General features: G+C 37.3%; 1 pseudogene; it reads right to left on the bottom strand.

The window, feature by feature from the left end:
- LOC107657221 (centrosomal protein of 128 kDa-like) overlaps positions 1-14107 on the bottom strand; it is a 55115-nt pseudogene that overhangs the window by 13692 nt on the left and 27316 nt on the right.

Below are 14107 nucleotides of genomic sequence, written 5' to 3'. Positions count from 1 at the left end.
GTGTGTGTGTGTGTGTGTGTGTGTGTGTGTGTGTGTGTGTGTGTGTGTGTGTGTGTGTGTGCGCGTGTGCATCCAGCAGTGAGATATTTACACAAACTCCTTCACACTAACCTGAAGATTTCTCATCTCATCTTCCTTCTTGCGGCCCATTTCAAGAAGACCTGGAAGAAAACATCAACGAGTATTGATATTGAAAAGAATCATCAAATGAATCATTTACAAACACTGTCACCAAACCTTACTGACTTGTACAAGCACTGACTTATGCTTCTATAGAGCTCAAAAGAAGAATACTTGATACTGATCAATATTCATGCTGCATATTGATACATAACATATGACATATTATATTACATATTATATAAATTTTTTGCATGTCAATTAAAAATTTGAAACAACTAAAAATATAAGATAAATTTACTTGAATTTACTTGAGAAAACTTCATATCAATATTATTTTCTTCTAAAGTAAATTTACTTTTTTATTTTTTAGTCTTTTTCAGTTTTTACTAGAAATATGCAAAAAAAAAATCAATATACATAATATATAACATCTTGATAATATATATAGCCATATACTGTATTTGTACATCTTTCTGGAAATGTGCCAGTGGGCTTACACATGTTATTCAAGACATTCCTTGAAAAACAAGTCTTATCAAATACATATGCTTAATATAAATATAATAATATATTAATAATACAACAGAGGACTTCATAGTCTTCATGGTATAAATGAAATATATATTAATGCTTGTTAAAGCTACAAAAGTTATTCAGTCAAGAGCAGTGAGTGATTTTCTGTTTTTCTTTTGTTGTTTGATTAACATTACTGACATAGACAGCTGGAGGGTAATTCGGCTGCTTTCACTTTAAGACCTAATGCGCAGATTTTGTATACTGACACACATCCGATTTCTTTCTTAACTGTTTATGTTCATTTAAAACTGACTGTGTTTATGAGGGCACTCACCAAGATGGGTATTTTGACATAATAATGTGTGTATTTGTCTGTTCAAGTGCAAGAAGGCACAAAAGATAACTCAATCCGGCATCCATGCTGCTCAGTGACACCGCGCTGCTCTGAGACGCAGCTCTCTTTGTGTGCACTTTGGGTGTGTGCACAGAAAACACCAAGCAAGTACTGAATTGAGTCCTCGTTTGCATCTTCTGCAAAAACACACGCAAATGATAAACTTTTGTGACAACGCAGCACTGGCCCGATCATTTCCATCAACTGTACTGAGCTTCTTTAATATTGGCCCCAGGCCACTGGGCAGTCCCTATTGTCGGGTCAGTTTCATATTTATTGTCTTTTAATAATTCAAGAATTTTCAAGTACCTCTTCATAAACACGGCTGTTTCCTAGGGTTTCCAGTACTTACATTTCAAAAACTAAAATTCAACTACTTTAAGTGCTCTAAGCACCTTGTACAAACCCTAGGGAGTGTTTTTCATAATTTTGACAGACAATGAATATTGAAATTCATTGTTTAATTTTCATTCCAGTAAACATGATAATAGGAATTAGAAGTGAAATGGGTAAAAATTACACTTTAAAATGCCTATGTATCTGGGAAAGAGGCGCCAGTGAGGATTTGGGGCAAACAAGCAAGGGATTCTAGTGAATTAATTATGGGATCTATTGTTTATTAAATTGGGAGATCCAAATCCAAAGACATTTCTTCTAAACAAAAACACAAATGCCTGGATATTTATCTCCTCACCAGAGCATTTACGAGTAACAGCATCAGAGCACAGTAAGTGTAATGTAATGTAAAATACAAGTAAGAAATGTATTCTTACTAAAGCTACTCAAGTTATTCCGCCAAAAGCAGGGAGTGATTTTCTGTTTTTCTTTTGTTGTTTGATTCATATTAGCAGCAAAGACAGCAGAACATTTTTTAAATGAGAGAATTTTGGGTGAACTGTCCATTTAAACAAGTGAACTGTTGGGAAGATTTAAGTTCTGGGGCCTGTTCTGCGTATGTCGCTTATTACATCCGAGATTAAATGTCACATCCAAGATGATATCATCGCGCTAATCAGGATCTAAGCTTACGGACCTGTTGCTATGACAGCAACTCCGGGATGAGCTTCGAAGAACCAAACAATCCAAGATCATGCTAAATCGTCAACAATCAAATCCAGCTAACTGAGTTATCAATGTACGAAGAACGGGCCCCTGATTTAAAGGCTTCTGCCTTTATTACTACTACACTTGAAAACAGTAAAGGTTTTTAATGGTATTTAAGCAGTTTTATTTTCTTTCTTTTTTTTTCAGAAACAAATCAAACAAAGGGAGAGATCTGGCTAGTGTTGTCAAAGACATCTATTGGAGCAGCAGCAAATATTAGCATAAGGTCAGTGACTGCAATCTTTTCCGATCCTGTTTCTATTACCAGTGTGGAGCAAGACCAGTATAAGCAAGAATTCTGTAAGATATTGAAGATAGAAGAGCTTGATGTTTCAACTGCAGCTCAAGAGGGAGCAATTCAGGGTTCTCAGCTGCTCTGGGGATAAAGGCCCAAGTATAATTCTTTTTCTGAATTTTCTGTCTCAACATTTACCTTGCACCTGCGCTGTCGTATGCGGACCAGATGCACAGACACAAAAACTGGGCTGCACACAGACAGTGTGCGCGGATGCCCAAGGACACTTCAGATGACAAAATTACATCACATGGACAGTGTGTGGACTGTTGTGGAACAGTATACTTTGGGCTTAAAGCCACCAGAAAAAGGTGTCTACTAACAATGTCCAGCAGTGACTATACAAGCATCACAGGAAAATTCTTTCTTTTTTTTCTGAACCATTATTAACAAATGTCATTTTTGTGTCATGTTTTTAAACATTTTTGGAAGAAAGAAGATTCTTTGAAATTGGGTTGTTTCATCATATCTTGTCTGGTTAGGATGTAACTTGTGTGTAAAACTCACTTTATAAAAGTTACCATGATAACCATAATTTCTGCTAGGCTTTGACAATTTGACATTGTTACTTCAATAAACTATGGTGACGTTGTACTAGTTACCATTGTCATGAAAAAAGGGAAATACATTTTTAAAATTAAAGGAGAAATCAAATCGTTTTATATTAATATTTTCAGTAATATTATTTTTTATTATTAAAATAGTTTTCAAGTAGTAACAATAACAGTATTTTGACTATAATTTTAAACTGTATTTAAACTATAATTACAATTATGCATTTTTATACGGTGAAAAGTGCTTTGTGAATTGGTTTGATAAATCATAAAAAAAATAACTGATTGGTCTGTTGAACATTTTAACAAGGTCATGTTTTGTACCTGTGATTAGCAAATTCTAGTAAGCTATAATAGAAGTCAGCCAGTATATATACAAATTTAATAAGGTATATGCAGTAGAAAAAATGGATATGACTTCACATTAATACCTGTGCTGAAGTGTCAGGCCCACTATAAATCTGATCTAGTAATCACTTTTCTCTGAGGCGAGTAAGCAGGGCTCGACAATAAGGACTGCCTTGATAATGCCCGGGGCCAGAGTGAAAGACGTTCGGGACAGTAGACGCATTTGTCACTTGCCCGATCGGGCCACTGCAGCGTCGTCACGACTCATCATTTGCATGTGTTTTTAAGACTTGTTATTTTAAAAATTCAAAGTCAAAATACCCACCCTGGCAAGTGACTTTTTTAGCTTTAACAATGATTAATCTATGTTGAATTTATACACTGGGAGTATGTTACAGATGCACTGATGTACCGGACATTTTTTGTTGAAATGGCGTTTTTTTCATTTTGTTTCCGTATGATGCATTTAAATTAGTGTTAATGGTTAATACGCGCAGCGCTGCTGTGTTTACAGCTGTAACCGAGGAAGAGAGTGAATCTGTGTCTCATTCAGCCCACCTGCTGTTTCTGTTTCGTGCAGATGTTTTATGTAGCATAATTTCACAAAGCTAAAGTAAGGTTATTCTGTTTTTGCTTCAGATTTTGAAATTATACAGTATAAATATAATTTCATATTATATATATATTTATATTTAAATATAAACCAAACATTGCACTTTTTTTTCAATTCATGATTAAAATGCCAACACAGAGTGAAGAATATGCAAATGTTATTTTATATGTGATTTTTCAATTTCTGTACCTGAACATCTACAAACATAAAAAACTAAAGCATCATTTAATTTCTATTTGTGTGCTATAGGCCTATATTTAATTGCGCTATTACTTGTCATTTGTTCTTATTTACTGGCTGTCACTTGTCTTTAATTTTTAAACTTTATATTAATGTTTATTTTTGGCTAGTGATTTTTGCTGTGGTATCGAAATTGAAATAGAGAATTACAAAATGTAATTGGTATCTAAAATATTGGTGTCATATAAGCTTATTTATTAGAATACAAGATAGCAGATCAAAAACAATGATAACAGCAACTATTTAATTTTTTGTGGCAGGGCCAGTGAAAATGTTGGCAGGGCAAGTAAAAATTTGAACCACTGGCCCGACTGGGCCAGTAGAAAAAATCCTTAGCGTTGATCCCTGGTTAGTACCTCTCTTCTCTGATTGGATGTCTTTGAGGAGCCGATCCTGCAGGGTAATGCGGTCCAGGAGGCTCTGCAGTTCTGAGTCTTTGCTTTGCATCAGTGCTTTCATCTGCTCCTTGTGCTGCTGCAGTGTCCTCCTCAACCTCCTCTCTCTGGACTCCCGCTCACGCACCTCCTCACACAGCCACTGGAGCTTTGACTGAACACACACAGACATAGGGACAATGACTATAAATCTGTATCACAATAATACATACAACAGTATTACAAGAGCCACTTTTCCACCATAGGGCCAAACTGTTCCCGTTGCATTCCATTCCATTCCATTCTGATTCAGCCCAGCCATTCTGATTGATAACAGTCTCCTGCAGGGTTGATAACAGAGCTTGTAATACAAATGAATCAGCTGTTGCCTTGGTAACGCAAGTGTTTACATACGGTATGAGATTAAAATAGTGATCGCATTATGGAGGATGATCAGATATTTTACTTCACTCAAATAGTGCGCATGGCGAGCAACAGACATAAACTAGTAACAAGACAACAAACAAGTGAGGAATCCTGACTGAGTGGCGACGTCACTACACGTATTTTACCAGCACAGTAGAATTCCGGGTCGAGAGCAGTTTGTAATTGTGCCGTACTGAACAAAGCTTAAGTGGAAATATAACTGTAACCATTCTTAGAACCATTTGGCCTGATGGTGGAAAAGTGGCTCACGTCAAGCAAAACCTTCTGAAATAGGAGTGTGTCTCTGGAACTTCCTTTTGATATACATACATCATGACTTGATATAATAACTGCTAGTCATAAAGCAACTGACAAATGCCAGTTTAAGAGTTTAAGCATATTAGGATCACCTGCTTAAATTTAATTCAGCTGTGAAATATGAAAGCACAACAAGGTTATTATTACTGTTAACAAAAGCTACTATAAAGATAAAAACTAGCTGGGAAATAATAATTTTGTTAAGTAAAATTTTTTTTTTAAATAATAATAGTAAACAGGGATTCAACAAAATTAAAGAGAACTTTACTTTAGCTTCCATATTTTTTAATCAATGGTCCCATCATGTAATTAATCTGACTTCTGACTATCAGTGTATGCTACCCAATTTGACAGCAACAAGGTGTCTGATCAACATGTATAAGTCAACCCCTGTTTTTGCTCTGCATTTTCCTAGTATAAAGTGCCATAATGGGCAGATGGAACAATTCAATGTGCTCTGTTATAAAAGGATGAAAACTATACTATTGCCGAAACAAAATAAAAGCTAAATATTTGTTACAAATTTTACAAAGATACGAATCAAATTTTATAATTCTATTGGAAGAAATATAACAACCCTGATGCACAAAAACATGAATTCAATCTTAATATTAAATAAAAAATGTGATAATGATGTCATTAGGTCAGATTGAGTTAGACCTATCGGACTGCGCCATCTAGAGTTTCATGCCAGAACTCTGTATGTATTAATGAATTAAATCAATATAAGAATCTTTTAAAAAATGATTGTATTGGTATAGCCCTACTCTGAAAAAGCACAAACTGCCCACTAACATGACTTTAAAGACTCCATGAAATCAGGTTTTGTGACTTGTAATCCATGTGTATTAGCTTTGAAGTCACCTATATTCTAGTAGTGTACTTCGAATGTCTGTAGAATTAACCTTTAGCAGCAGTACAATTTACAGGCTTTCTCTGTATTAAAATAAACCAAAAATTCAACTTGTACTCAGTCTTCAAATTTTTGTCCAACAAAATGCTATCAAGAATGAGAATGACTAGCAATAGCAAGTAGCAAATCAGAGTTCACAGTTGTGCTGTACTGTACACTACAGGCAACTGGCTATTTAAAAAGGAGGGCCTTTAATGACCCTTCCTGGTTCAGTAAAATAAAAAAAAATTATGTGTCATACACAAATGAAAACTCTGCTTCTCAAGCCATTTCATGGGGTCTTTAAATATACTCATGAAATACATTAGACACACCACTACAAACACACAGCCACAACCAGCTACACATGCATTTAGATGTGTTAACACACATTTTGGAAATAAAACCTGATAAAACATGACATTAAGTCCCTGAGAGCTGGAGGATGTTTCCATCAGTCTATCTGAGACGGTAAATAACAACAGCTGTGTTAAGATGCATGATATCAGATTCCGCGGGAAAACCGACCGCAATATAGCGTTTCCTTGTTTCCCGCTGTAAACAAAGCAGAGCTGCGCTTTATACGGAGGAGAAGAAAATGCCATTGCCATCGAAACGTTTCTCAAGATACATCAATATAACCCCAGAAATGTAATGCATTTTTGTACTTATTTTACTGTTATTTTCGGGATCTACTGGGACAGTGATAAAGATCTACCAGTCGATCGCGATCGATGGGCTGGCGACCACTGAGCTAGATAAATAATTATCGAGAGCTGGGCTCAACAATATACCTTAACCTCAGCAAGCCAGCGATGGGAATCCTTCTGCAGTCCTGGAGTCAGGGTAATGGCCTAAAACACCGAAAACACACATGGAAATAAAGCTGTTTTGCTATACAAACTATGCATGAAAGTCAAAAAAACTAAAAGCTACATAAAATTGCATGTCTCTGCAGAGGTTGAGATTCTTCTGATCTGTATTTTTCAAGACAGTGACAGTCTACTGGAGGACTATAAACCTCAGAGATCTTGGGCTCTGTGGGAAAACCCAGCAGCACAGATGAATCACTTTGCAAAGCAAAAATGAGCAGATTTACAAATTTCTAATTTAGAGCTATGTTGTACACCTCCAGAGCGAGCGATCACGGTAGGTGGGTCTGTCACCTTTAAAAAAGCGAGCATGTGGAGGAGGATTGTGCTCCCCTGACAGCTCATCTGTCACAGCCAACAATGTTTGAATACTGCCATGCCGGTTTAGACTGCTGACACAAATGCATGATGAGGGAAGGAGGCCATTTTGTCTTTTTTTTTTCTTAAATCAAAAGGGGCTGCCGGCATCAGATAAAAAGCTGTGAAGGATGCAGAAGAACGTTAAAGACTGGAATATAACATGGATGTTGACAGCTTGAGCTGAGAGAAAAGAAAGTGTACTTAAAAAGCATTGAGATACAAGTATAGACAACCTGCAAAAAGCTGGGAGTGACTTCACAGTTTAGAGACAAGACTTCTGTTCATCTGGGAAGAACACTTGGCACTATCAGAATTCATCTTTACTATAACATATTTTTCTATGTAACAAGGTTGTGTTGGGTCCGAGTCCACCTTGTCGAGTCCTAGTTTTTAATAATTCTAGTAATTGAGTGTGAGTGGAACGTTTATTGTCTTTTTATCTTAATTTTATGTCGTTACCTTTTTTTTTTATCTTTTGTTACACTACATGGATTTGTCAGTACTCCGAAAAAAATTTTCTTTGTCCAAATATCTGAGTCTAAATCTGAGTCTGAGTCCAAGTCCCGAGTCCAAGTACCCCAACTCTATAACAAGGTTTGATCAGTTGATTTCTTGCAGCTCTTTAAGTGGCCAAGTAAAACTATTTATTAATGCACACGAGAAACACCAGTCAGTCAGAAATTGCCATTAAGATATTTACTTTATTTTCAAGTTATTAATTGTCCTTAAACATGGCATGAGGGCATAGGAGTCATTAATGGCAGAGAACAGTAGCTATGTTCAAAGTTAACGTGTGCAAAATTGAAATATTGCATAAAATATGTGAATAAAGCACCGTTTTTATCCAGCAAGATGAAGAGAACAAAATTGTAACTTCATGATAAACTGGTGCCAAATACCACTAAAAAAGGTAATTTGCTGCAGTAGGAGAAACCACTGTGGGTCTATTTTTTGTATATAATAAATTACATGTATCTCAGAGCGCACAGACGAAATGCAATAAATACGGTCATGTCATCTTGCTTTCAGAGACAGATGCCTGCTGTTTGGGAACAAAGTTGTGTATGACAGTTCTGGGAGGTAATTATACCAAACCATTTTAACGACAGACTTTGGCTCAGGCATTTTAGATGGCGTGCAACAAGATCGGTCCGTTTATTAGTCCAGTTATGCTGTCCCATCGCACAAAATCACATGACTTTTTAAAAAATATATTTTTTTAATTTATGCACATCTTGGTGTTTCCATCCACCGTTTTTTAAGAGATATCCCAAAATGTGCATACAAATAGGTGGATTGAAAGCTAGTGACATAGTGGACATCATAAGTCACATGCCAACATGGCATTTGTAGCATGTCCAGATTTCATTCACACTACATGTACTTTATAAGTAGTAAGTTCTTCAGAAAAATCAGTACATACTCTGACAGTATACAAATTTGGATGCAGCTTTTACTATATTGCAACTAGGGCTGTGCGATTTGGGGGAAAATATCAAATTGCGATTTTTTTGACAGATATTGCTCACTCTTGCCCAGGGCAAGTAAGACTGCAACTCAAGGCTGGCAGTCATGCATATGCTCTGGAACAGAGTAATATAGCGTCCACATCGCAGGCTTTGAGATTAAGAAATCGCAACGTCTCAAATCGCGATTTCGATTCGATTTCGATTAATCGCACAGCCCTAATTGCAACATATGTTTTTTGTAGTGTACTGTAGTGTGTGTGTGTATGTGGGTACTTCAAGCTTGGCGGCTGAGTCTTTTGACAAGAACTGGCAAGCTGAGTCAATCTGAGTCCCTACGGCATGGAGGATGGACTCCTGACTCCCATGATTACACACTCAGTCACAGCGTCATCTAACTACGCCTTTGTTTCTTTGTTTGTTTTGAATACGCGCCCTCTAGTGGCAAAAAATTACATATTGTGCCTTTAAGACAACATCTGAGACACTGAGATATGTGTGCAGGCACAACATTTCCCAACTAGTGAGAGAAACACACGTGTCCATATTGATCTAACCTCTTTTATTGTTGTAGGCTAATGGTTATATAGTTACCACTGTATAAAAAAAAACAATTCAAAATTGCTACATATTGGTACTTGAAGATTGTGTATTGTGTGTTTCAGTAATAAGTTTTGTGGCTTGAATAAAGTATATGCTTTTTATGAAATATAATTTTCACTGATGACACTTTGTTCATTTTTGAAGTGAACTTTTGCCTGTACTAGTTAGATTCTCTTCTTTGCACTGAATGTGTCCAGAAGCCACTTTTCTGTCTCCTGGGAATGTTTATAAAACATGTATAAAAGGAGTAGCCTATACACTGTCAGAATATAATGTACAAAACTGTCACTGGGGCAGAGTAACTTTTTTTAAAAGTACCGATATGTACACTTTAGGTTCTAGTATTTAAAGTAATTTAAGTAAAGAATGTGGTTTTCAGATCACATGACATTGTCTAGTTTAGTTTTGGTTCCGTGTCGGGGTTCGGACATTCATGCTCCATGTTTTTTTTTTCTGTTCAGTGCTCATTCACACAGACACGTGCTTTTGCCTCAAAGTTTTAAAAAAAAAAAAGCCTGGCCAGTTTTCTTGTGTTGCCATGTTCAGTGTAGCACATGGCTCGTGTTGCTGCATACTTTCATTTTGTCTTGTTTTGTGTGAACACGCAGCTCGTAAGGGTTCTCATTGGATGTTTTTGTGTTGTCATGTCTTGTGAGAACACATGGCTTTTTTGTTGTGTTTGCTTCTATGTGCCATGTGTTCTCCTGTCTATTGTCTTAATCTTTACCTTCACATCCAGCTCTTTTTTGAGGGCATGGCATTTGCGGAGGAGCTTAGCATGATTCTCCTCGCTGGTGCTCAGCTGCTCCGTCAGTTTATCACATTCAGTCCTCATTTTGTCCAGCTTCAGCTGCAGAGCTCTCCTCAGTTCACTATCGGCCACTGCCTCCGACTACACAAGCAAAGAAACAATATTATCACATTGTTTTCTTCATTTCTTCTTAGAAATAATTGTAGATTTCTAAGATCCCTTTGGGCACAATCTTGCTCTCTGGTAAAAACCTGCTTATATTACCCTACAGAGGCTACAAACAAAACAACAGGTTTAAATATTCAAGCCTACAGCAAGCTCCAGACAAAATGCAACCCCTTGCATAAAGAAGGGCATTTAAAAATTGCTTTGTCTGCGCTATAGACAGCACCTTCCCGTTGGGTCTGTTGTTAACCTAAAATGGAGAATGTACTTGTGGCAATTTATGTGGAAATAAGAGCAATTAAAAAAAATTGTTCATCAAAATATCCTTATGTTGTTCCAAACTCGTATGCTGACATTTTTTCCATTGGAACATAAAAAAGAATGAATTATTACACAGCTCCTGGCATACAGCGACAGCTCATAGTGCTTCAAAAAAAAAAAAGTAGTCCAAACAAGCTGTACATAAGTTTCATAGTGATGCTCTTTTGACCTTTTCTTGCAATCAAAATATGCATATGCATGCTTCTTGTTTTCAATCAGCTTTTGAATATATGATAGATGTATGCTGCCTCTATACCTCATTTAAAAATGTTTTTTTTTTTAATCCTAATTTTATTTATGTGTTTGTTTGTTTGTTTGTGTTTGTCTTGGACAAGCAGACAACCATTAATGTCAAGCCCTGCACAGACAAAAATAACTTTACAGATTTGGAAGGACATAAGGGTGAGTAAATATTGAAAGAATTTTAATTTTGGGTAAACTATTCCTCTAATCATGTACAGACAAGTTCTGTGATTAATATTCAAACCTTAAGGTCTCTGACGAAAGCCTCCAGTTCTTCTCGCTCTCGCTGATATAATCTCAGCATGTCGTGTAGATCTCTGTCCTTTTGGGTTTTTCCTTCTTGCTGGATCATTCGGAGGTGGCTTAGCTCCTTCTGATGGACCTGCCTCTCCAGTTCCAGCTGTCGTCCAAAAGAGGAGCTCTCTTCCTGAGCTGCAGCGAGCTGTTTTTCTAGATCCTTCTTGGAGCTCTCCACTTCAGCCAGTTTGGCAGCAAGGTCAGCTCTTGCAGCGCTCAGGTTCTTGACTGAGCCCTGGAGATCCAACAGAGATCTCTGCTCCTCCTCTTTCCTCTGCTGCTGGAGTTCCACACGTTTCTGCAGCCTGATGTTCTCCTCTCTCATACGGACCTGTAAGGAGATCTGCTTCTGTGCCTCCTCTTCCAGGCTTCTCAAGGTTTCCCGGGCCTCTTGGAGCTCTAGTTCTAAAGTGACAAGCTGTGAACGAGCTTCAGTAAGATCCACATTACAGCGGCGTACATCCTCTTCACGCTGAGCGAGGCGTCTGAGAGCATCAGCCAGCTGTTGTCGCGCACCCTCTAGCTGCTGGCTAAGAATGCCTTCTCTCTCTTTGCTCTGAAGGACAGAACAGATTAAACACACATAAAAAAGCAAGATATAATGCCAAAAAATTATGTAAAAATCCTTAGCAAATGCATATTTACAAATGTAAATGTATCTGTTTGTACACTTTTACAACTGTTTTAAACAACATTATTTCATTTTCAAAAAGTGCATCACTTTTACTATTCCTTGCATTTTTTCTTTATCCTTGATGTGTAATGTAAGTGTCCAATGCAGTTTGTACTACAGATGTGAACAATAACTGAAATTATCAAAGACTATAGAATACCCAAGATGTGTAACTTGTATAGTTTTGAATGGGGAAAAAATGCAACGTTCAATATGGCCGCTCTATCGAACGAAGCCCCGCCTTCTGAGTAAAGCCCTGTTCACACCAAGAACGATAACTGTAAAGATAACGATATTAGTGTCCACACCAGCGGACGATATCGTCTGCTTATTCTAAGCGCACATGCGTCTGCCGCTTTAAATTCTCAAACTCGTGACAGCAGGATTGATTCTGACTGGGTGTCAATGATTTTATCGTTCATCAGCAGGAAAAAAAAAATTGTTCTGAAAGTGATTTCAACGATATCGTTTCTCTGTGCCATTATAGTTATAGCTGTGGTGTGGACCCTGCTATTCTTTAATATTGAGAACGATTTTTAGAACTATATCTTTATTGTTATCTTTATAGTTATCGTGCTTGGTGTGAACGGGGCTTTAAACTCACCATGAAATCAAAATTGAAAATTCTTATTTTTTTAATGGAATACTCTAGGGTTTATTATAAATAATTTATACGTGCACTTCATTATTTTATTTTTTTATTCATGTGCCCTCGTAATCTTTAATCAAAAACGTTAACCACCCCTCCCCCTCAAAACGACTCATCTTCTCTTCCATCACGAGCTATGGCGCAAGGGCAGAGCTAGTGACGTGAGGGGTAAACGCTGGGATAAACAACAGGGGGAAAAGCAGAAGCTCATGCTACACTTTATATAAATCAATGTATTGACCAGTGCTGACGCAAGCTATAGGGGAGTACGCTACCCTTAAAATTGAAAGGATATTGGGATATTACCACAACATTACTCTTAGGACATCGCAAACTATTTTTTTTAATGAATATGACAACCTGATGGAGGACGCGCTCAGTAATTCAGGCAGTCTCTCTCTCTCTCACGCGCGCTGTTAGCAGACCTGCCAACCTTGGAAAAAAAATGTGTGTGCCTATTCCTACATTACTTGAAGCTCCTTGATGGCTAATGTCAAAATCGTAATTGCACAATGTGCAAAATGCTAGACTTCATGTTAAATATTTTTCATAGGTTAGTACTCAGAGTCTGCACTCAGTTTGTGATATTCCTGTTATACAGTATTTTAGAGTAAACAGTAGGAATGCAACAATACAGTTAGCCCAAGGTTCAATAAATACCTCCGTTTTTTAAACACAGTTTTCAGTTTGGTTCTGATGGTTTGGCACAACAGAGTTATTTTTAGCGATTTTAAATGCCATTTAAAAAAACAAACTCCAGTATACTTTAAGTAAAACTCCAGTACATTGTTGTACACTGTAGAAAAACATGGATTATCACATGTCTATCTTAAATTTATTTTGAGAGAAGTATTATTTTTATAGATTGGCCATTATTTAGTGCTATGAACACATGTAATGTCTTGTTTCATTCATACTGGATACTAGAGGGTGCCCCTGCGCAGAAAGTCCACATATGCATCACCGAAGAAATAGAGCTCACGACTCCAGGAAATACCATACACGTGTTTCCTCATCTCAGCACACGACTCACGGACACACAAACAGAGCCAGTTTGGAGAGAAATAAAAAAACATGGAAACCGCTCTGACTGGTTGAACTCATCTTTTTCTGTTGCTTGTTTACTGCGCATGGACAGGTCACCGGGTTTTTGCGTAGTTTAGAGTGACAAATCGTACCAGTGTACTTTAAGGTCAAAATGCGTACCCGCTACGCAAAATGCATCCAAACTGGCATTTAGATCTGCCTCCATTTTGTTAGCAACGCCCCAACTTCCAACGATCCAATCGATTCCCGAAGGACGAAATCAAGCCCCGCCCTCTCATTTCAGATGCTGTTTCACTCGGATAGACGTCACAGTAGAGAAAAAAAGACAATCGCTACTTCCGTTTCATGCCGACTTTAAAGAGCTAATCGCTAATCTGATCACGTCACTTCCTGTTTGTTGCTGCCGTGTGTTTTGAGTTTGAGCTCCGTCAAGTTAATTCTTTATCATCTATTTTTTATCTTA

The sequence above is a fragment of the Sinocyclocheilus anshuiensis genome, unplaced genomic scaffold, assembly GCF_001515605.1.
Source record: "Sinocyclocheilus anshuiensis isolate Anshui unplaced genomic scaffold, SAMN03320099.WGS_v1.1 scaffold2089, whole genome shotgun sequence".
Taxonomy (NCBI): Eukaryota; Metazoa; Chordata; class Actinopteri; order Cypriniformes; family Cyprinidae; genus Sinocyclocheilus; species Sinocyclocheilus anshuiensis.
The sequence above is the reverse complement of the archived record's forward strand: the minus strand, read 5'-3'. Positions and strand labels throughout refer to the sequence as shown.